At 41.4% G+C, this 23,333-nt stretch overlaps 1 long non-coding RNA gene across 1 annotated transcript in view; it reads right to left on the bottom strand.

Moving 5' to 3' along the window:
* The window catches only part of LOC131393682 (uncharacterized), a 54,256-nt gene extending 31,654 nt beyond the window's left edge, over nt 1-22,602 (bottom strand). The window contains exon 1 of the long non-coding RNA XR_009215954.1: nt 22,504-22,602. This is a non-coding gene — a long non-coding RNA (uncharacterized LOC131393682). The remainder of the gene's footprint in view (nt 1-22,503) is intronic.
* Between the last annotated feature and the right edge of the window lie 731 nt (nt 22,603-23,333).

A 23,333-nucleotide genomic window follows, 5' to 3' on the forward strand; every position in this document is an offset into this window, starting at 1 on the left:
AGGGAGAATCATGAAAAGATTCTGACCAGCTGGCAGAAGAGGAAAGGGATTGAATTGGAGCCAGAGGGAATCAGCTTAGTCACAACAATTACATATCTCAATAGAAAAGGTACAACACAGGAATGGGTGTGGTAGACAGATGTTGTTTGTCTATCATGCATCCTCCCCAGTTCATGCAGTCCTGTTGGAACTGTGAATAACCATGCTACCCTTCTCCCAACTTGAGTGGTCATGTGGCCCAGGTTAACCAATCAATATGTTCATCTCTCTGGTCATGGTGGATGGTTTACAGATGGGCAGGTGATATAAGCAGAGCCATGATTAGTGAAATAGAAATAGAAAACATATAATATATTTAAGGATATTTAAGGATCTACACCCAGACCACCAAAAAAAGAGGGAAAGGAAAAGCAGAAAACAAAATAGAAATAATATCAGTTACCATGTGATTTTTGTAGTAAATGATAGACTCTGATATGCAATAGTGCAATTTTCCTTGCTAGTCCTGCAATGCAGGTCTGCGTGGAGTCCTCCCTAGGACTTTTCTGCCAGGGTCATCAGAATACCTCTTTTCCATTGGGGTTGATAGCCTGGCATCCGAAGCCAGCGGCATCCCTGAATTTCCAAGTCATGTGGAAATAAGTTTCTATTTCCAATAAGTTTCTATTTTGCCTGAGCTGATTTGTTCAGATTTCTGTTTTCCAATAAGAAGTTTTTAACCAATATACTAGCTCACTCTCAAGTCTGTTGTAGCTCTTTCTTCTGAGTCTATTTATGTGAGATGCCTTGTGTGCAGAAGGAGGACGGCCAGTGGACACTCTAGAGATGGGTCCCTTCTCACCAGGGATCCCATGGTGAGTATAATGGAAAGGAAAAGCAATGCAGGGCCAGTGTGATTCTCCCTTCAGATTCTGGGAAGTGTGTTCATTGCCCCATGCTCCTTAAATATGATTCCAGAACTCACAGCTGAGAGACGTTTAAGTGATTTATAATGTGTTTAAACGTCTAACAGAGAAAGCTATAATCCTTTCTCCTTTGTTGCATAAGAAATGAAAAGTTGATTCCTATTTACAATCATTCACACTAACCAGATTCTGGACCAAGTGTCAGCTGTTGTGTGAAGAGCCAAAACAGTGCTTTGTAAACAGTCCTTTCTCAAACTCATCCAGCAGAGCCAATTCATCAATGAGGATATGAGCTGGAAGCAAGGCTGTGATAAGCAAAGGTTAACTGCAGCCAAATTGAAGCCTTTCGGAGACCCTTTGTAACCTGGAGTTTCAAGAGAACAGAAAAAGGAGCTGAACTGAGTCTCTGACCCTAAGATGTTTAGGTTCCATGGAGAAGAGAAATAACATCAAAGCCACAATGAGGGGCCGGCCCGTGGCTTAGCGGTTAAATGCGCGCGCTCCGTTACCAGCAGCCGGGGTTCAGATCCCGGGCGCGCACCGACGCACCGCTTCCCCGGCCATGCTGAGGCCACGTCCCACATACAGCAACTAGAAGGATGTACAACTATGACGTACAACTATCTGCTAGGGCTTTGGGGGAAAAAAAGGAGGAGGATTGGCAATAGATGTTAGCATGGAGCCGGTCTTCCTCAGCAAAAAGAGGAGGATTAGCATGGATGATAGCTCAGGGCTGATCTTCCTCACACAAAAAAAAAAAAGCCACAATGAGAAAGGCCACCATTTGTGGAGCTGCTTCTACACGCTAGGCACGCTGCACGTTTTATCCCACTTGATCCTCACAACTATTTTGTAAAAGAGGAGTTTTTAATCCGTAGATATTCACAGGGAGAAACTGAGGCTCACAGAAATCAACGGTTGCTAGAGGTTGCATAACTGGTACATGGAGGATCTAGGACCAAGCTCAGTTCTAGCTGGTCCAAGGCCTGTGCTCGTCTCAAAAGCCCGTGTTTTTTCCACAGCGTTATGTGGCCATCTACAGCTGTGTTTATTAACAGTTCTGCATTTACGGCATTCTGTCAAGAACTAGACTCCCAGGCAAGTCCCCTGCAGGAATCAAATTGCACCCTCGATTATTACAGTGCTGCTGGTCTTCTCTTCCAGAAGAATGCTCTTCTAGAGTAACTGTTTACTGCCTTGAAATGCTCTCTTATAAAATCTCAGTCCAAAGGTTATGTATGTCCCAGGAAACAAATAGCTTTTTTATTTTTTGCCACTAGCTTAACAGTGCATTACTGCCACTCACAGAAGTCATTTCCTAATCTATGGTAAAGCACATGATACACCCAATTCATATTATAGCTCTCGCCCTAATTATATGTGCCCTTCACTGAAATGTTTATATAGTTGTGATGGAATCAGTTTTATTAACTTTGCAGTATCCACAGATTTCCCCTCTCCCCCAGTCTGTCAAAGAGATCCTGTAATTAATTACTTGCCCCATTTTCCTCCTTAGGAGACATGAGAAAATAAAAGAATTCCTCTGATTGCTTTGTGCTTATTTGTGCCTCTATCAATTTGACTCCTCCCTGAGACTGAACTACCTGTGACCATTTGCAACCATCTGCTTCTATGGAGTTGCACAATAACACCTACGAAAGCCAGCAGTACACCAGGTACAGAAGCACACGTGCCCGGTGGGGTGGCAAAGTAGGATGATTCCTGGAGCCGACCATCCCTTATGTATTCTTCACAGCGTTATCAGGGGGTTACATGAAACAATATACATGAAAATACTTTCTGAACTGCAAAACACTGTGCAAATGTGAGCTGTTACAACCAGGTGGTGTGTGCAATGGAGATTACCTTTTGCCAGGGGGTAAGCATTTCAGTTTATATAACACTTTTCAGGACCCCCAACCCCTTGTGAATATTATCCTAAGAAATAGCACTTGAAATAAAATGCACATAAATAAATAGAGTCTAGCAAATGGAGGCACCAATGATGATGACAATGATGAAGGTCTGGAATGAGAACATCAACATTTTGACATGCCAACTCTCAAGGATGTTGCCACTGTAGTTACAACACCTTCTGAGGGGAAAATCAATTCTCAACATTAATGTTTCCCATCAGTGTTGACTGTTTGGGAGAGGGGGGAGGAAGAGTGGAACAGAAGTGGGAAAACCTTTTAAAATGTGAATTTTATTTCCCATAGCAGCACATCAGAAAACTCAAATATAACTCCACAACTCTTTCAAGAGTTTCTTTTTGTTTTCCGATGGTAAAGGGAGAGAAAATAAGCTGTCATTATCAGAATGATCAAAAGCAGAGAGAAAAGAGGCAGAGGTAAGTAAAACACCAATTACAGCGCTGCCAATCTGTGTGAGTTGGGCTCCTTCCAAACAACACTGCAAATGGATTTGAGGACATAGGGAAGGCGACGGTGGGGGTATGACGAGAGAGCACAGGGAGACGTAGAGAAATTGCCCCCTGGCGCTCTGGCAGCAGCTGAATCAGGCAGAGCCCGTGCATTCCCGTGCACCCATCCCACTGTGTGTGTTCACTTGCAGATTTGGCTGCTGGCTCACTCTCTTTGTTCGGGTAGCTAGGCACGAAAAAGAATCATCTGCAACCAGAGCTCAACTGAATTCCCAGTTCCTCTCTGGAAACTATCTGTCGGCATCGTGAAATGTTCTGTGTAAAAGGCCATGCTTTGGCTGGTCCAAAGAGGAATTTCAGACCTTCCATCAGGGTCTTTGTGGATCAAGCTAAGCCAATGCTTGGAAATTGACAGAAGAGCCTGCACCTCTGGAATAATTTGTGCTGCCCCAGGATCTCACTGTTCTTGCCAATGACAAACGGGAACCCTTGACAATTTTTCCTCTCTCTCCTGGCAAATGCAATGATGGCACAGCTGTTTTCTCACTATAAAAAGACTCTCACTCCTCTCTGTCACTCCAGCCTATAGCAGAAGGTCAACTTACATTAGTGATTGAACTACCACGTGTCACATGAAGAAACACAAAAGTAATTCACCAGAAGAGGCTCTAAGATTTATAATCATTTTATCCACGTCCTAGCACCTAAATCTGAGCATTGTGCTCACTAGGTTTTGAATGAATGAGGGATAAGAAATTTGGATAAATATTGCATTATCTGCTGTTTTCAGAAATCTTCATGCAGGATAACTTTAATCCCTGCTTTTCTCCCCTTGGATCAGGGAAGCCACTTTATCATATTACAACCGCTTTGATTTGTATCGAGTACCTATTGGGTTCAAGACACATTCAGGAGTGCTCTGAGAGACATCATAAAAACTGGAAAAAAGAATAAGTGAATAGACTTCTGGTAAACATGAAAAAGTATACACACAAATTTGCCTTTCCCTTTCCAAACCCCTCTAAAAGGACAGTAAAAATTAAAAGAAAAAATAAAACATGAACCCACAAGAACAGAGAAAAGGAGATGACAACAGATTATAGACAGCCACAATATTTTGGAAACGACAACTCAAGGAGGGGAAGGAAAGGGGGTACGGGAGGAGGAGTCAACCAGAAGCAAACCAGTTCATGCCTCAGAATCCCCAGAAAGTCTCAGGAATTGAGGATGCCAGGTGCCCCCAAAGGCAGAAATGCTGAGTGGGTTTGAAAACAGAACAACTGATTGCAAATCTTTGTAAGGAGTGAGCAATCTCCCAGGTCCCCTCACCAGCCCTCTGTGGCCAGGCAGCCACAATCCTACCACAGTGGAACATCAGAGGGGTCCCCCCTGGACATGCTGTGCAGAGGCGTTCTGGACTTGGGAACATCAGACACAGCTGAGAATGGAGTGAGGCACCACAATCAAATGGGGAGACTGAGTGAAAAATCACATAATAAACCCAACTCCACACCCTTCTTCATGTTAGTTCCCAGAAATATTGCCATTCAAGCTTAAAATTGCAGAATTAGTCACAAAGAATTAGGGATAAGAATGGCACCGTCTTCTCAACAGCAACACTTGCAGCTTGATCCTGATTTACTCTCCTTCAATTGTACCCCACATACCTCCAAATACTTGGTTCCGCAGCCTTGACCTCATAATATGCTCCCACAAAATACTGATGTTTGCTTCTGTTAGTGCTTGGTATGGCATATCCACCCAGCCCCTTCTTACCAAAGAAATGGCCTTGGTTCTCAGCCTACAGAGATATTGAGGAACCGCCTCAGCAAAGGGAAAGACCAGCATGGATTGTTCCCCCGGACCCTCTGTTCTTCAGATAGCACTTTACTCTCAATTCCCTGTTCTCCTCTTGTGATTATAACCTAAAATGCAACTATGGCAGCCAATCCCAAATATATCCCTGATTCCTGCAATGTAGCCAGAGACCGATTTCATCACTCTTTCCTTTTTCGCTGGTGATTGGAGGAACAACTGGATCGTGGGCTTGGTTTGATGAATAAATGAGTAGCCTGGTGACATCTGGAGTGGCAGCCTTCCAGACGTGCAATTGCCATAAAACTGCAGACACAAATAATGGAGCTGGGGAGGAGACGCTGGGTTCAGGGACCACAGATTTGATATTACCTCACCAGCTGAACAGCAGCCTTGATTTCCCTTTCTTGGCTGCATTCAGGGGCTAAATGCCAACTCCTCATCAACTGTGTAATGGAGACAAGAAGGTGATGCCCGGAAAGTCCACCATAGTGTCTGGAGCCTGCAGCAGCTAGTATGCTTGACACATACCCTAATCCTGTTGTTACAAGTGTCCTTTTAATGAAAAAAAAAAAAAAAGGAAAGGAAAGAAAGAATAATCTCGTCTTTTTAGATGGCTGATAGAGAAGACCACTTTTGCTTTCAGCAAACCAGTGGTAGAGAAAGTCAACCTACATGGTCTGAAAACGAAAATGAGAATCTCATTCTTTTATACTAGGAAGAATTTAAGGGAGACGATTTCTAGGGACTTGAACGGATACAATTCTATCATGCTGCTGGTTCCTGATTTTGGCTTTGAACTTTGTCTCTCTGCCCCACTTGAACCTTGCCTTGGTAAGGCTGGCCCCACTTCACTCATGAGGAGGCGATTTGCATATTTTCCAAGGTTCCAATGCTGAACGAATCAGGGAAGAGAGTGACATTAATTTAAATTTGCAATAGAAGAGAAGAAGCCATTGAGGGAAAAAAGATAAGTTTGTTTCGGGACATAGTGAATTTGAGATACCTTCAGAACACTCAGGTGAGTTTCCTGTGAGCAGTGAAAGCGTCACAAGGTAACGAGAAAACTGGGACCTGAGCTCAGGGGATCAATTAAGTTTAGTTCAGTAGATTTGGAATTCATTTTGTTAGAGGATAAAGTTAAAACCATAATCTTAGATAAACTCATCAGAGGATGAGGTGAAGAGTTTGAAGAAAAAAAAAGAAGGCTGTTTCAGTCAGGGTAGAGCGAGATTATGCTGCAGAACAAACAACCCCCAAATCTCAGTGACTTAATACATCAAAGGTTTATTTCTCATCCATTCTTTACATCAAGAGTTGACTAAGAATTCTGTTCCATGTCATCTCACTCTGGGATTTGGAGTGATGACCAACCACCCACCTGGAACACTGCTGGTCTCTGCAGCAGGAAGAAAGAAGGGTCTCATATTGGCAATTAAATGTTCTAGCCCAGAAGTGACAGGCAATGTTCCTGCTCATAATTCAAAGGCCAGAACTTGTCACAAAGCCCCACTAAACCACAAGGAAGGCAGGAAGTGTCATCCAAGCATGTATCAGGAAAGAGAGGAGTGCTGATATCAGAAGCCACATCAATGACTGCCCCAACACCCAGGGCAGAAGTGTACAGACATGCTACTCCAGAGATGCAAGAACTAAGAGTCAGCGGGGAGAGAAGACAGAGAAAGAGCAATTGACATAGGAGGACCAAGAAAGCAGGAATCAGGAATGACCAGGAGGAAGGAGAGAGAGTGAAGAAAAAAGCAAGTTGTCAATACAGAAGTTTCTAATAGAAGGTGCACCAGGCAGAGGAAGGCAGAGGGATTTCACAAGAAAGTCAGCTGGCTGTCTCACAAAAGACACTTCAAGATGGCACCTATTTCCTTGAGGGATTTCTCAGAGTCACAATTTCTGTCCCTCAGCCTAACGTTAACCCCACTTCTAACCCTAATTATAATGATGCATACATAAGGCTGCCTTAGCCTGTTGCCACGGAACATTCTAAACGTCTAATCCCAAACCCCTTGGTCTGATTTCATTCTTATTAAGCAAACTTCTGCTTATGATTTGGCTTTCCTTGAAGGTCTATCTTCAGTAAGAGAATGTGTTAGTCATATTAGAGCATTTCAGACCACATGACAACTCCATTACTCATTGGGTAAATTTAAAAACTGGCATTCTGGTTTTATACATCAGTGTGATGAACTTGGTATATATGAATCTCTCACTAGATGGATCCACTCTTGATATGCAGATAAATGTATAGTATGTAGGCAAACATAAGGCCTACAAGTCTTATATGTAATATGTTTTTTTATACAATGAGCATTTAGAAGGAAAAATCCAATAAAAATGAACTCCATGTTGAAGGGAGACAGAGGAAAGAGTAAAAAGAATCCAACAGGGGGAAAAGCTGGCTAACAAGGGATTAGGAAGGAAAAGGAAAGCGGAAAAGAGAGACCATGAGCGGAGACTGCAATTTCAGAAACCTAAAGAGTTTGATGGCCTTTTTATTTTTGCTGAATTTAAAACAGGACTGCAATAGTTTACACACTATGAAGGCTGCAATTTGGCAAAAATTTAAGTTAAGGTTATTGATGGTGGGATGAAAATATCAAAACCAAATACATAACCAGAAGCCAAGTATACACTAGATTTTTCTATTTCTAAAAATAAGCATGCTGGAAATTGTTAAATAAATTATAATAGGACCAGATTATATATTATATTATGTATAATGTGCATTACAACATAATAAATTATAATAGATTATAATACAATGGAATACAATAGAGTCACCCAAACTAGATTGTTGGACAGTATTAAATAGCACAGGAAAAAAATGGCCTCAATATAATGTTCAGTGGGAAAACAGCAAGATTTTAAAATGTGTGTGCATTATTACAAAAAGTTTGAAAAATAGAAAAGACTGGAAGATCTCAAGAATGGGTGTGGAAGTAGTGGTGTGATTATGGCTGATTTTTATTTTATTCATTATACTTTCCTGTGATTTTCAAATTTTCTATAATGAACTTAGAATTCTTTTAGATAATGTAAATTACTTTTATAGAGAAGCACGCTTCCATTAGCAACTCAGTTTTTCAATTATTTTTGTTAGTTATCTTGGAATTAAAAACTCATTAGATACATTAAACGTAACATTTTTAAATGCTCAGGGTATATATGCTCCCGACTGCTTTTAAAATGAAACTGTAATTAGACGGAATAAGAGAACTGAGACTAGAAAAGCTCTCTGAGGGTAATGGCAAAGGTGTGAAATGCCCTATTTCAAATATTGTGAAATACTTATCACACAAATGGCAGTCTCGTGAACGTATTTTGCAGAATGCAATATGTGTAAATTAAAACTTGACTTGAGATCCTCCCATAGATTTCAATACAAACAGAAAAAGTTTCCAGATTTCGAATTGAGCTAAAACTTTGTTTTTACATTATATGAAAATGAGATCAGCAAACCAATATTGAAAATAAGATTATGGAGGAAATAGTCCACCTGCCTAAGAGAATATACTATTGTCAAATAGTGGAACCATCCTTTACATACTTACAATGTATGTGTTAATTAACAATTAATACTGTAAGTATAGTTCTAAGCTCTATTTGGTGATACAGAAGAAATGGAGAGAGTTTCCTCCCATCTGATGGATGCTACTTTCTCTGCAAAGACTGAGGCAAGATCACCTGAGAGTAAGGGGTAGTGTGAAGTTCAGGGATCAAAGAAGGTAGAGAGGTTTAAGGTAACTTTGCAGAGAACAGGAGAGTGTGTCGACCAGGAAAATGTTATATTGCCATGGCTTGACAGTTGAGACCTAGCTGTGGATTGAGGTTATTTCAGTGATACTAACTGAATGATTCATTGAGCAAGCTGGACTTCTAGGCTGCAAAGAGAAAATTCTTTTCTTCACCCCCAACTGCCCATTTGAATCCTCTCCTTTGGGTCAGCTCTTCCCCACCCTTCAGATGAAATATTAGGAAGGTCTTCTGACTCTCTGACCATCTCAGATAATAAACTGTCCTCTGGCCACTTCATCCCCAAATCACAGTCTCAGTTTATAAATTAATATGCCCAGAACTATTGTAATAAAACTCCAAACTTCATTGCAAGCTTGGATATGCTTTAGACTAACGGGCCTGCAGTGGGGAATGGGGTGTTCATCTCTACTTCCCCATTAACGCTATTTTCTCCTGACCCTCACACGGTTCCCCCACCACTTGGCTACCAATGGGTCCTCCAGGGTGGGAGCAGAGACAGCAGGAAGGTAAGGGGAAGGAAGGCCTTATTTGACCACACAGATAGAAGCTGGTGTAGCTTCCCTCTGGCTCTGGCTAACATTTAAAGCTGACATTTATTCTCTCATTCAAGCATCTGTGGCGTCTTCCGACGCTCCCCTGCTGGACCCTTCCACCGGAACTCCTTTGTCTCAGGCAGTGCCCCTCCTCTAACCAGCCACCTACGATCCCCCTCTGCTTCTCTATCCAGTAGAACCTTCAACCCCTTTTTGCCGAGGACACCTCATCAATTGCAGGAAGCCCTCTGGGCCAGGATTCCTTTTTAAACAACCCAGACTCACATTCCTACTATGAGTCTCACATTTGGTCCCTGGAAAAAATGCAGCTTTGGCCTGGCATAGGCCAGAATGTGGTTATTTCCTAAATGCAGCCCTCAGCTGTGTGGACACAGTTCACTTCAGCCAGTCTCTCATTAAAGACTTTTTCCCCCAGGCATGAATCTAATGCCTGTTTCTGTGCCCCAATCTTCAAAAGATACCTATCAAAGATGACTAGGAAGCTCCCACATGGCTAGGGGGTTAAGGAGGGAGGCAGTGCCAGGAAGAATTCACAGCTCACAATAAGTGAAAGATAAAGATCACAAAACCTGTTTTCATCCACCTTCTTTAGAAGTCATGGATAGGCGGGCCAATAACTTGCTTTGGAATGTGATAGTATTTGGCATCCTTGGTCTTGGGGCCTCAGTGAAAACTGGAACAGAGAGTTCTGTATTAACTTTATCTTCCTTCTGTGCAATTTTTTCAGTACTGCTCAGCCTCCCAGTTGAAGAGAAAAAAGATGGTTGAGTTCAAATTATGTCAAATAATAATGATGAAAAGGAGAGCAGCAAGGAGATTTGGGCTCTGGCAAGAGTGACTGAATTGATGCCCCATGGAATCAAAGCTGGATAGGAGGGGCCGGCCCGGTGGCACAAGCGGTTAAGTGCACACGCTCCGCTGTGCTGGCCCGAGGTTCGCCGGTTCGGATCCTGGGCGTGCACTGTCGCACCGCTTGTTAAGCCATGCTGTGGCTGCGTCCCATATAAAGTAGAGAAAGATGGGCACGGATGTTAGCCCAGGGCCGGTCTTCCTCAGCAAAAAAGAGGAGGATTGGCATTGGATGTTAGCTCAGGGCTGGTCCTCCTCACAAAAATAAATAAAAATAAATAAATAAATAAAATAAAAGTACATATTTAAAAAAAAAAGCTGGATAGAAAAGGAAGAAAAGAAGGACAATGGACACAAGGGCTCAAGAGGTTGGAGAATATACAAGGAATGGTTGAGTAAACATTCTGGAAAGATACTTTTAGCAGTTGATTGGCTAAAGGGAACGGAGATGAGAAAGAGTTGAACAGTCTTTGGGGTTTAGGAGCTTTGTGGACTAGCTGGTAATTACGGAATTGTTGGCAGGGTTATGGTATTGGAGAGGAGAGCTGGTTTTCAGGGCATAAGGATGAACTCCACTTTGAACAAGCTGAACTTGAGAGGATAATGAGACATCCAAAAGGAAATGTCCCTGGAGGGCTGGGGCTCAGAACAACAGGGTTCAAGATGTACCTTTCAGTGCCAGGACCAGAGATGTTATTGGGAGTCACAGGATTCAACGACTTCTCCAAAGGAGAAAGGAGAAAGACTGAATGCAGAGGTTGAGGACCACTTGGGAAATACATCTTGTCATATAGGAAAGGAGAACAAAGAGAACCTGTTAACAGAGGAAATAGAGCGCTCTGTCATCCAAGAGAAAGAGCTGCATCTGAGAGTCAAGCTAATCTGTTCCGGAGGGTGCCTCATCCAAAAATATCTCCTCTTCCTCTTCCTTCCTAATCTTCTTTATTGCCTGGTTATGCAGCTAAATCTCCTCCTCTCTCTTATGCTTAGTTTCCACACCCATAAAATGAAGATAATAATAGTATCTGCCTTCTAGGGCTGTGGTGAAGATATAGTGAGGCAATGGGTGATATGCCTGGCACAGAGTACAAACCCAACAAATGTGAGCCATCCTTACTACAGTCATTATTATTTTTTTCGTATTTGTCTCTGTTTAATCAACAGTCACTCCTTCATAAGAGAAGTATATCAAACTTATTTCCAGGGGCTTTGTCTTTTTTGCCTCTCACTTAGCTCTTCCCTCTGATGCAAATAGCACTGGGAAAGAGAGAAAAACTCCAACACCCCAGATTGCGGAACCCCAGCATGGTTAGGATAAATATGTTGCCATCATGATACTGGTTTGATTTGCAAGTCTACTGTTCAGAGGTCACTGCTTCCTCTTAGGGACTATGCCTAATGTTTAGAGACATTGCTGCCAGCTGGATGATGGTTGCTGAATTACAACATTGTATTAGTTTTGTATTGCTGTGTAACAGATTTACTGGCTTAAAACAACACTCCTGTATCAGCTCACAATTCAGTAGGTATGAATTCTGGGCACTGCATGGCTGGGTCCTCTCCTCAGGGTCTCACAAGGCTGAAATCACAGTGTCAGCTGCAGTTCTTATCTGGGGCTCGGGGTCCTCTTACAAGCTCACTAGTTCTTGGTAGAATTCAGTTCTTTGTGGTTGTAGGACTGATGTCCTGTTTTCTTGCTAGTTTGTTGGCTGGGGACCTGCTGCAGCTTCTAAACGCTGCTCCTTTCCATCGGTAGTTCACTACACAGCTGTATGCTTTCTTTCAGGCAAGCAGGAATGTCTCTCTGACTTCCTTCTTTGCCACCACTTGGAGGAAAACTCTCTGCTCTTAAAGGACTCACCTGATTAGAGCAAGCCCACCCAAGATAATCTCTCTTTTGCAATATAATGTATCATCATCAAGAGACTGATATGTCAGCATATTCATACGTTCTACCCACACTCAAAGAGGAAGAGATTATACAAAGGCACGGATCATTGGAGGTGTGATCCTAGAATTCTGCATGCCACATTTACTAATGGAACAGCATTTACACTTCATTGCACTGTGGCATTGCACAAAGCACTGTGGGTACAGAGATAGATTAGATGCGTCTTCAAGCTGCTCATCCTCTAGCCTCGTACTGTCCAATACAGGAGCCCCTAGCCACATGTGGCTACTGAGCACTCAAAACGTGGCTAATCCAAATTGTGCTGTGCTGTAAGTGTAAAATGCACGCCGGATTTCAAAGAATTAGTGCCCCCCAAAACTGTAAAATATCTCATTAACTGTTGTTGTTAGTGCCATCGAATCGATTCTGACTCCTAGCGGCCCTGTGTACAAAAGACCAGAACCTGCCCGGTCTTTCTGCACCATCCTCGCACCTTCCGGCGCTGTATCAGACAATACTCTGCTGCTATTCATAGGGTTTTCATGGCAAATTTTTTTGGGAGTGGGTGGCCAGGTCCTTCTTCCTAGTCTGTCTAGTCTGGAAGCTCCGATGAAATCTGTCCACCATGGGTGACCCTGCTGGTATTTGAAATACCGGTGGCATAGCTTTCAGCATCACAGCAACATGCAGCCACCACAGTATCACAACTGACAGACAGGTGGTGTGGTTCCCTGACCGGGAAATGAACCCAGGTCATGGCAGTGATAGCACCAAATCTTAACCACTAGACCACCAGGGCTCATTTATATATTTATATATAAATTATATATCAAAGTGATAATATTCAGGATATATTGGTTTCAATAAAATACAATGTATTATTATAATTAATTCCCCCTGTTCCTTTTTACTTTTTTAAAGTGTCTATTAAGAAAACTTAAAATCATGACTGTGGCTCACACTACTAGACAGTACTGGTCTAGACCAAGAAAAAGGCAAGCCCTTCCATGTATAGCAGGTGCCATGAGAGGAAAAGCCAGTGGTGTTCTGGGCACACAAAGAGGGAGTGGTCAGCGTAGCTGGGGAAGAGAGTGCGAACAGGAAAGGCTTCAGCTGCTTGGTTTCCCCTTCACAGCAGACAAGGTAGAGCACGCTTTCCCACACAACAGTCCTTTCCAATAGACAGGAATTCTTTCCATAATATAAACTGCAAAGCAATTACCAGTGGCTTTTTTATTTTAGAAGACACAACTCAGAGTAAGATTTTAAAACAAATACCCAAATACAAGTGAACACTTTCTTGATAAACCTCTAACTGTTCTCCATCCACCTGGACCTTCCTCTTCTTTCTCTAGGACGGCAGCAGACAGCTCTCTGAGCTACATCATAAGGTCAAAAGCTTCAAGGCTGTCATCACTGAGAGCAGCCTGTCTTCAAAGTCCTCACAGGCAATGTTTCTGTCTTTTGATGTCTCCAATAGAGGGCAGCTATTACCAGCTTAATTAGAGAGTAGTTAATTACCTTCTTGGCCCTCCCAATTCGTTCAAAGAGCTCCCTTTGCCTTCCTTGACTTATGAAAAATCAGAAAAAGAAATGTTGAAATATGATCTAAAAAATTTTTTCTATAATGGCCTTTTTTTTCCCATTGGGAGATTCCCTATCAGTTATCTTTTTGGACTAGATCCCGCTTCCCATAAAGACCCATGTCAATAATGTTTACTCATTAGACAAATACTTTCATATGCAAATAGTTAATACTTGCCAGGCATATGCTATGTATTAGATGTTGTGTTAAGCTCTTATATCACCTTATTTAATCTTTACAACTCAAAAAAGATGATGATAATAATAATATAATACTAACAATTATTGAGTGCTTGCTACGTGCCAGGTACTTTTCTAATCTTTTTATTTGTGATGAAGTTAATTTAAGGATTAAATGAGATAAAATATGGGAAGTGCTAAGTGCCTGGCACTGGGAGAAGTGCTCAATAAATGCTAACTAATATTTAATCCTCACAAACATCCTGTGTTGTATATACTATTATTATCATTTCTATTTTAATAGATAAGTAAACAAGCTTAAGGGCTTAAATTCCTTGCCCTAGATCAGTTGCTTTCAAACTTTAGTGTGCCTCAGAATCACCTGGAGGGCCTGTTAAAACAGATTGCTGGGCCCCACCCTTGAGTTTCTGATTCAGTGCGGGGGGGGGGGGGGGGGGGGGGGGGGGGTGATGTGCATTCCTAACAAACTCCCAGCAATGCCGTTGTTGGGGGAAGAGGGAGACTCTCCCTCTGCCCTTTTCCTTAACGTTCTTATGGCTGGCCAAATAATCAACAAGACAGGTTAGCAGGAGAAAATAATACCAAGTTTAATAACATGTATACATGGGAGAAACTCAGAAATGAGCAACTCGTCCCTCTGTCTAAGCTGCTTGCTTAAGTATTGCAGCTAAAGGTGAGGAGCGTGTTGGGGGCGGGTAGTGGCCTGGGACTTCAGAGGGCAGGAAGACAATTCTTTTCAGGGTCATCTATAGATAATGTGGTCAGGGAGAGACAGAGTTTTTGATAAAAGAGGCTTGGTGCCTTTCCTATTGTAACCTCTATCCTACATTATCTTTACAGCCATCATGATAGAAGATCTGTTCCAGGAAGGAGCCACCATGTCAAATTCTTTAGGCAGTTAGTGGGGGAGGTCAAATGTCCCTCAGAGAAAACAATCAAGGTAAAGAGATATATTTTAGGATGGCCAAATCTTGATCTCCCACACCGTGATGCTGCCAGGGATTTCACTGCTCTAGATCATACATTTAATAAAGACTTCACCCCAGCTGTCCACGCTCTTCACTACTCAACACTCCCTCTTTGTCATCTTATGTTAAAGGATCTTAAAGTGTCTAAAAATCAAGCTAATGTCAGAACTCAGACAACTTTAAAAAAATTATAAAAGACTTTTAAAAGAGAGTATAAAATGAATGATTCACACTACATATTGGAAAATCCTGAACCAAATAGGGCATCAATGCTCTTTCTAAGGAGCATGCCATTCATGAATTCTTATTAGTAAGGGTCTTTTGCTTACTTCCAGCCACCATATATGCTGGCAAAGATGAGTAATATCTTTTCTAAATATAAATGTAGATGGACCTTCCCATGCAGATTATGGCTTGTTCTTATAAAGGAGGGATACACCCCACCTTCATGACAAGGGTCTTCTCCAGGGAGAAAAGGTGGGCTGTGGGATTGAGAGGAATTCACAAAAGTTTTTAGAATACCAATGTTTTTGTTCTTTAAAAAAATGTGAAACAATTCTGGAAAAATGTTAATATTTATTAAAGCTGGTTGATAAGTACACAGGTGTTTATTACACTATTTTCTACATTTTTCTGAATCTTTGGACTATTTTCTAAATATATATTTTTAAAAGGCCCTATGCCTACTTAGGCATAGGAGGTATAGCTAGGAGAGAAAGCACATGGAGGAAAAACAGACACAGCCCCACCTCCCATGGGAGTCACTGCCCAGTGAAGGAGGTGGCCCTGAACCAGCCATAGATAGGCATAGAGTTACAAACTGTGATCCAGTTACAAGGCTAAGGTTTAGAGTCCAAGGAAAGCTTTTAACTCCAGCACCTGACCTAGACTTGGAGTCACAGAATGTTTCCCTGAGGAAGTGGAAATTCAGGCTATGAACTGAAGGACATGTAAGTGTTAACTAGGAGCAGGTGGGCTGGGGCACAGAGAAAACTGTAACAAGTCCAAGTGATGGGAGGAGCAAGGAGTTTTCAAAGGAATGAAAGCATGTCTGTGGGTCTGAAGAAGAGGAGCAAGTAAAAGGATGACATAAGACGGAGCATAAGAAGTGGGCAAGGGCCAGACCATGCAGAATCATACTAAGGATTTTGGACTTGATCAGGGCCTTACCAGAATGTCATAAGCCTTCATGGTCACTTAAAAATAGGTTGAAGCTATAAATATTCAAGCCTCGACTATTAAGCATCTACAGTATAACAAGTGGTGTACTGGCAAACTGGCTCTCCAAATTTAAAAACAAGTCCTGGTTGAAGTGTTTGCCAACTTCTGTGGTGTAAATACTCCCACCATGTCTGATTTCAAGCCACCCACGTGATGTGACAGAACATGGAGTTGGGAACAGATGTGTGGATAGGCTCTCATGAGCTGACACAAGCCTGCTTCTGTCCATCATTGTATTATAATTCAATTCTAGACAAACTCTAAATTGAAATGACATTGCGTACCTTGGTACTAGTGAGAAATAAGCAGTTGTTGATGGCAGACAGAATGTGATGCATTTTTTCACAGAGAATATAAAATGTTCTCTTATTTAATGAAATAAATAATTAGGTTTTGCCACTTTATGTAATCAAATCAGAACAAACTATGTTTTCAATCTAACCTTGAGTTTATAATCCTTGTTCATCCTTTGTTTCCTTATGTGTAAAATGAAGAATCCCTTGAAGGGATAAAATCTTTATTATTTTCTGAAATGAGGTCTTTTATAATCAAGATCTAATTTATGCCCATTAAGGGTTATAGCTTTTTAGTTTCATTGTCAGGGTGTTGAGACACAAAAAAATCAGCCATCTGCTGCCAGTGGTTGCTGACTCATAAATGGAAACTTCCTCTCTCCTCTGTAATGTCAGAGAATCACCACTGAAGCTGGTTAAGTGATTTGAATTTGCATTTTCAACGCCTAGTTCTTAGCCTACTATGAGGAGGAATCTAATGGGTCAAATATCTGTATAACTAAGGTAAGCATTCTTTATATCCAAAATTTACTCCACCAGGACGTGTAAGTAATTCTACAATTAAAATTTTAGACATCTGATTTTCTAGACCCACTCGAGGTGATGGCCTGTGTACGAGGTCCTCCGGCAGCCGTGACTTTCTAAAGAACTTTAAATAAAAAAAGATCAGTGTCACTCATGAATCCCAATTTGGTACACCATATGTGTTTTCAGTACCTTTTATACAGAAGGAGAATTTCCTGATTGTGAAGTTTTTCTTTAAGACTGCAATGTAAGAGTGGTCTCCTTGACAAAAGATAGAAGGCAGAATCTTCCAGCATCATTGACAAGGGGCTACAATTTCCCTTGTAAAATATTCCTATGTGATTCATTCATTGCATGAAATAAAAGTGAATGGTGGCACATGCTTGGGCGGAATATCGTTTGAATCTCTCCAAGGACTTGTTATTACTTTAAAAACACCCCATGACAATAATTTATCATGAAATCTTATTCATTCATGTTTGCTTTAAGGGTTGTACTTGGAGCCCCAAAGAACCACCCAGGGGCACACGGCCATGGATTGGCTATGTTGCTCTGAGTGACTGTCTAAATCTTTATTATGAACATGAATTTTCACACATATCCAAAATTAGGGAGAATGGCAGAATTAATTACCATGTGCCCATGATCTAGCTTCAGGAATTATCAATTCATGGCTGATCTTGTTTTACCTTTACCGCCACCACCTTTCCGTTCATCCAACCCCACATTGAATTCCTGAGAGCTTTCAAAGGAAGTCATGAAATCCTACCCTGTGTCAATAACAACTACTCACATTCCCTCCTGGAGACTAGACTTTCTCATAATCTTACAGTTTGAGAGCAGCCATCAAAGAAGGAATGAATACATTTTCCAAGGCATTCTATTCACATGCTCAGGGTTCTCCATCAATCATATAAAAGAGGGTGATATTTCAGTTCAAACTAAAGTGACTCATCAAGCCAGGGAACTGGGTCATTGAGGACATATGACACCTTCCAGTTTAACCTGCTCTTTGACTGTGAACACCTTATAGTCATTTTGCCATAAATTTCTCCCTGACCCTTCTGTAATGAGAGACACTGTTTACTGAATCCTGAACCCTACTGGTATAGTAACAATTGGTTTCAATATTTATTGTAGGAATCTTCAGTTTCTGCAGAGTTTAAATTTAAATCAAATTCAAAAGCAAGTTCGTATCTTTACTTTAGAAGTAAAGCAAACCACTGGAAAAACCATTGGGAGAGAGAGAGATGGATTCCTTCAACCAGCAATTCTGTATCTATCAATTTTTCTTAAAGAAACAATCAAGCAAGTCTCCAAAGACAAATGTATTTGGGTGTTTATTGCAATAGAGTGAATATTAGGAAAATACTGGAAACAATTAATTATCCAACAATAGAGAATTGTGGAAATAAACTATGGAACATCCACACAATGGAATATCATGAAGCCTTGAAGAACAATGGGGAAATGTTTGTGATATATTAAGTAAAGAAAAAAAAAGTTATCTTTAGTAAATGAATTGTAAAAAAAAAAAAAAAGAACCTATAGATTAAAAGAGACTTAAGAGATATATTAACCAATTGCAATGTCCTGTACTGCCTTTATAAATCGAAGCATGCACATGTGTGGGCACACACACACACACATGAAAATTGAGGAAATCTGAACAATAACTAGTTATTGAATGATACTATGAAATTTTTTATAATTATTTTTTAAATGTGATAATGGTATATTTTTAAGTTCTATATTTAGAGATGAAACACTGTGTTGATGGGGTTGTGAGTAAGGCTATAGGTGAAACAAGATTAACCAAGTTTGAGGGTTCATCATACTCTACTCTACTTATGCACATGTTTAAAATTATGTACTGAAAAAAATTTCTTTAAGTTATCAAACAGTATGTATACTGTGACCCTATTTATTAATTTATTTTAGATATCTTTTTTCTTATTCTAAGAAACATGACCTAGTTTTGTTTGTTTTTTTGTGTGTGTGTGAGGAAGATCAGCCCTGAGCTAACATCCATGCTAATCCTCTTCTTTTTGCTGTGGAAGACCGGTTCTGAGCTAACATCTATTGCCAATCCTCCTCCTTCTTTTTCCCCCAAAGCCCCAGTAGATAGTTGTATGTCATAGTTGCACATCCTTCTAGTTGCTGTATGTGGGATGCGGCCTCAGCATGGCCGGAGAAGTGGTGCGTTGGTGCGCGCCCGGGATCTGAACCCGGGCTGCCAGCAGCGGAGCACGCACATTTCACCACTAAGCCACCGGGCCGGCCCTGACCTAGTTTTTTAACATAGACAGAATACACTTTTTAAAATAAATATTTAGGAACTTGAACTAATTTATGCTAGACATTAATGATCCAAAATTTGCTGTTTTCATATTATTTCTAATATACCACTGAGTTTAACAGTTCATAAACTGTTAAAAATAACAATGTAAGATGAAGTTACACATTGTCTCAAACTAAATTTGTTGACCTTCTGTGAACCTAAGGCCCATACATCAGTTATGAAGTGACTTTTATCCTCTGGCCTGGGAATAATCCATGCCTGAAGCAAGCAAAGAGATGAGCACAACTCATGAAATCCTGAGCTTTCAAGTTTTAATCCAAAGCTAGACCTTCATAAACGAAACAAGGAAGCAAACTGAATCTCCTAATGGATGAATGTGGAGAAACAAACAAAAATTTATTTTATATAAATAATTTGGATAGTTTACAAAATTCTAAGGGCAATTTTGCCTAAATTAGTAAGATTCCCAGGTTCCAATTTTGCTTTTGCTCTGTTAAGGTGGCTGGATTTACCTTGGATAGGGAAAAAGCAAGTCACCAAGACATTACACTTTCAAACTCCTAAAAGAGGCATTTAAGCCTGAAGTGGGACTTCCAAAAAGTGACCACAAGCATACAAAATGGAATTAGGGTAAATTAGCTATAAAGTACTTACCATATCAGAGCCTCTGTTGACGGGTGTGTTGTGCTATGCAACTTGCTCCTGCTTAACGGCTCAACCACAGCTCCTGTGTGCAGGAAAGAGAGCAGTCTGGAAATTGGATTTTTGTGATCCTGCTGTGTCCTCCAAGGCTCCATATTGTTGAACTGACCAGAAATTCTGCTTTGCTCCAGTGTTGGTCTCCCCTCCCCGGCCCTCTCCACTACATGCTCTGAGCCCAATTCCGGTAATTAGGTTCTGTCCCACTTGAGCTCCTGAGCGCAAGTTCACCCTCGGTCCAGAGTGAGTCCTCGCCCCACCAGAGAGTGGGGTCTGGAATGGGCCTTGCTGTCCTGTCCCGTAGCCTGATGGGTACAGGGAGATGGAGGCTTCTCCCTTGACCCCTTCTCCAACAGCACCTCCAACAGACTTCTGTTTTCGTTTCCTGACTGCTCCCCTGGTCAACACCCAGAGACAAGCCCTGATTCTCAGCTATCTGCCCCCACACGTGACCCTTATCCTTACCCCTCTGGTAACTGCAGGCTGGGGTCTGGCTCCCTACATAAGGGACCACCTGGAACCACACTGCCCCCTGGTGGATGCCATTCTTCCCGCCTGGAGATCTCTGCAGCCAGCCCACCCCTCACTCCACGTGTGGCACCAATATCTCCTTATGTGGGGACTGAATTATAATTTGCCACTCCTGTAAAAAACATAATTAGGACTGTGGGCTATCTGTCAGTGGTGTGCTGACTAATAAATTTTCAGGCTTTTTACAAGTTTAAACAGCCATTATTAAAATTTATATAAACTTACAATTAATTTACATTAAAAAAAAGGTCATAAATATTCAAAACTCACCACTTCTTAATAATCTTACTACATTTTACTATTGTCTATGCTGAGTTGTGTACATCTATTGTTATTTGGATGGTGGAAATTACCCCACTTGTCAAATCATGGTTGAACTGCAACCATAGGTTGGCTGTGGATACAAGAGTTCAGCAAAAATCAGTGAAAGCATTCAGTGAGAAGCAATTGTCTACATGGAATTTAAAATAAAGAGTACTGTGGGCCGGCCCTGTGGCTTAGCGGTTAAGTGTGTGCGCTCCGCTGCTGGCGGCCCGGGTTCGGATCCTGGGCGCGCACCGAGGCACCGCTTCTCCGGCCATGCTGAGGCCGCGTCCCACATGCAGCAACTAGAAGGATGTGTAACCATGACATACAACTATCTACTGGGGCTTTGGGGGAAAAATAAATAAATAAAATTAAAATTAAAACCATTTGTGAAGATTAATTAAAAAATAAATAAATAAAAATAAATAAAATAAAATAAAGAGTATTGTATATTTTATTATTATTTGTAAACTGTGTGCTACACACCCTTTATATCAAGCGTGAGTGTATATACATACCTTTATATATAACCTATACAAAGTTACCAATTGATGTAATTTTTTTCTAAGGAGCTAATTGTTAAACATTTCAAAGCACACTGCAGTATCCCTTTCTCCACTCCAGGGCCAGTTCTATAATCTCATTAAATTCTCCTAGTTCTGCTTATCTCCCATTACTGACTTTGAGCCGGTTGGAGGGTGGGAAGCTCATATGCAACCCCGTCTGGATTTATCTTGTCCAGTGGACTGACACCCATTAGCAAAACACACTGGGCCTTTTCTGCTCCTATACACATTCCTCCCCCAGGGAGGTGGACTGACTTGGTTGGTGAGTTTAGGAGAAAGAAGTCATGCATGGCCTAGCTCCTGCCTCTGTTCCTTTTCTTAGGAGTTACCCGCATGGGACATCTTTCTCCACATGGGGAAGTCGGCCATGTTCTGGTGTTGCCTGAGGCTGATGAGTAAGTCCGTCAAGTTCTGGAGTTCGGTGTTAAGAACTCCACTTGCTCAAAGATAGAAGCTACGCCCTGTAAAGTAGCAGTGATCAGTGATGAGGGCTATGTATTGGCCTCCCTCTGCTGACTCCTTCATCTTATTTCTCAATTGGTTCAAAAATTGAATGGGGAAAAGGAGTGCTATTTATTGGGCCCCTTGGAGACTCCACAGGGTCGTCTCCCATCAGCCTTCGCTCCTGAGGTCCCAGAATGCCTTGTGACTGTGCTCATAGGTCACAAAGGCATAAGCCTTCTCTAAGATAAGAAAACTTGACTAGCAAATTTATTTGATTCTAATTAGTTTTTTTACCATGTGGATGTGATAATACTTACACAATTGAGCACTTTTATATGCCAGATATTGCACATACAAACATAAACCTTGAAAAACAAGTATTATTCATAACCCAGAATATTTACGTAATTTCCCAAGGTCACAAAATGACCAAGCCAGTTCTCTGATTCCAAGGGCCTTGCTCTTTCCATTACACTTTCTCTCCCTCCCCTTTTCTTTCTCTTTCCTCCCACCTCCATCCCTCCAGTCCTTCCTCCTCTCTTCTCTCTCTCCTTCTCTCTTTCACCCATCCTTCTGCCTCTACCTTCCCTCATTTCCACATTTTCTAGCCCCCTGACATTACAGAAAACTAAGACAGCACTTGAAACCTCAGAGATTGCAGTATATACATATTTAAAAAATCTACAAAATCTTACCCCAACAGCTGGGCCCTCAAGAAACTTGGCAGCAGGTCGTAGGAAAACTGTGGCTGTCTCTTTAGGATCCTCCTCAGGTTTCTCATGAGGAATGTCCAGCATCCCATTCACGGTCCTGGGGGAGGAGGTCACAAAGAAACTAGTGTGCATTGAGAGAGACCACAAGACTTCATCAAGCCTGGTCTGTCCAGGCTTGACCTGGGGGCTGGGCTCTATGTGGAACATGCAGCCTTTCTTCAAATGGAATATGTGCTGTTGCCAACGAATCAAGGTTTCTTTCCCTGGGGTCAACAGCTGTGTAATAGGTTCAGAGATTGAAAAAACAGTTTAAAAATTACTTGGAGAATGACTGAAGGAAGAAAAAATATATATATATATCATACATACTCAATGGGGGTAATATTGCCCCCAAGGGAGGGAAAATTGGATCTTGGGGTAGAGGGTAAAAAAACTCACTCTTTTAAATATATGAAGCACAGATAGTACTTACATACATATAGTACCTAAACAAATACACAGTATATCTCGGTATTAAAATTTCATGGAGGGATATTAAGAAAAACATGTCTAAAAAGTCTCCCTAGGGGAGCAATAATTTTTAAAAAGTGGTTGAAAAACACTGATGTATCTACAGAGCCTAGCAGATTACGTGACACATGGTAGGTATTCAATACACGAGAATTGTAGTTGTTATTATCATGGTTAGCTGCGATTCTGATTGTCCTACAAACCAACTAGAGAACCATGTCATCCCACCATGGTTAGGGTGGAGAAGGTGTACTGTGGCAAGTTCCTAGATGAAGTTAGTATAGGGTGGATCCTGCACGAGC

This window comes from Diceros bicornis, chromosome 28 (assembly GCF_020826845.1).
Source record: "Diceros bicornis minor isolate mBicDic1 chromosome 28, mDicBic1.mat.cur, whole genome shotgun sequence".
Taxonomy (NCBI): Eukaryota; Metazoa; Chordata; class Mammalia; order Perissodactyla; family Rhinocerotidae; genus Diceros; species Diceros bicornis.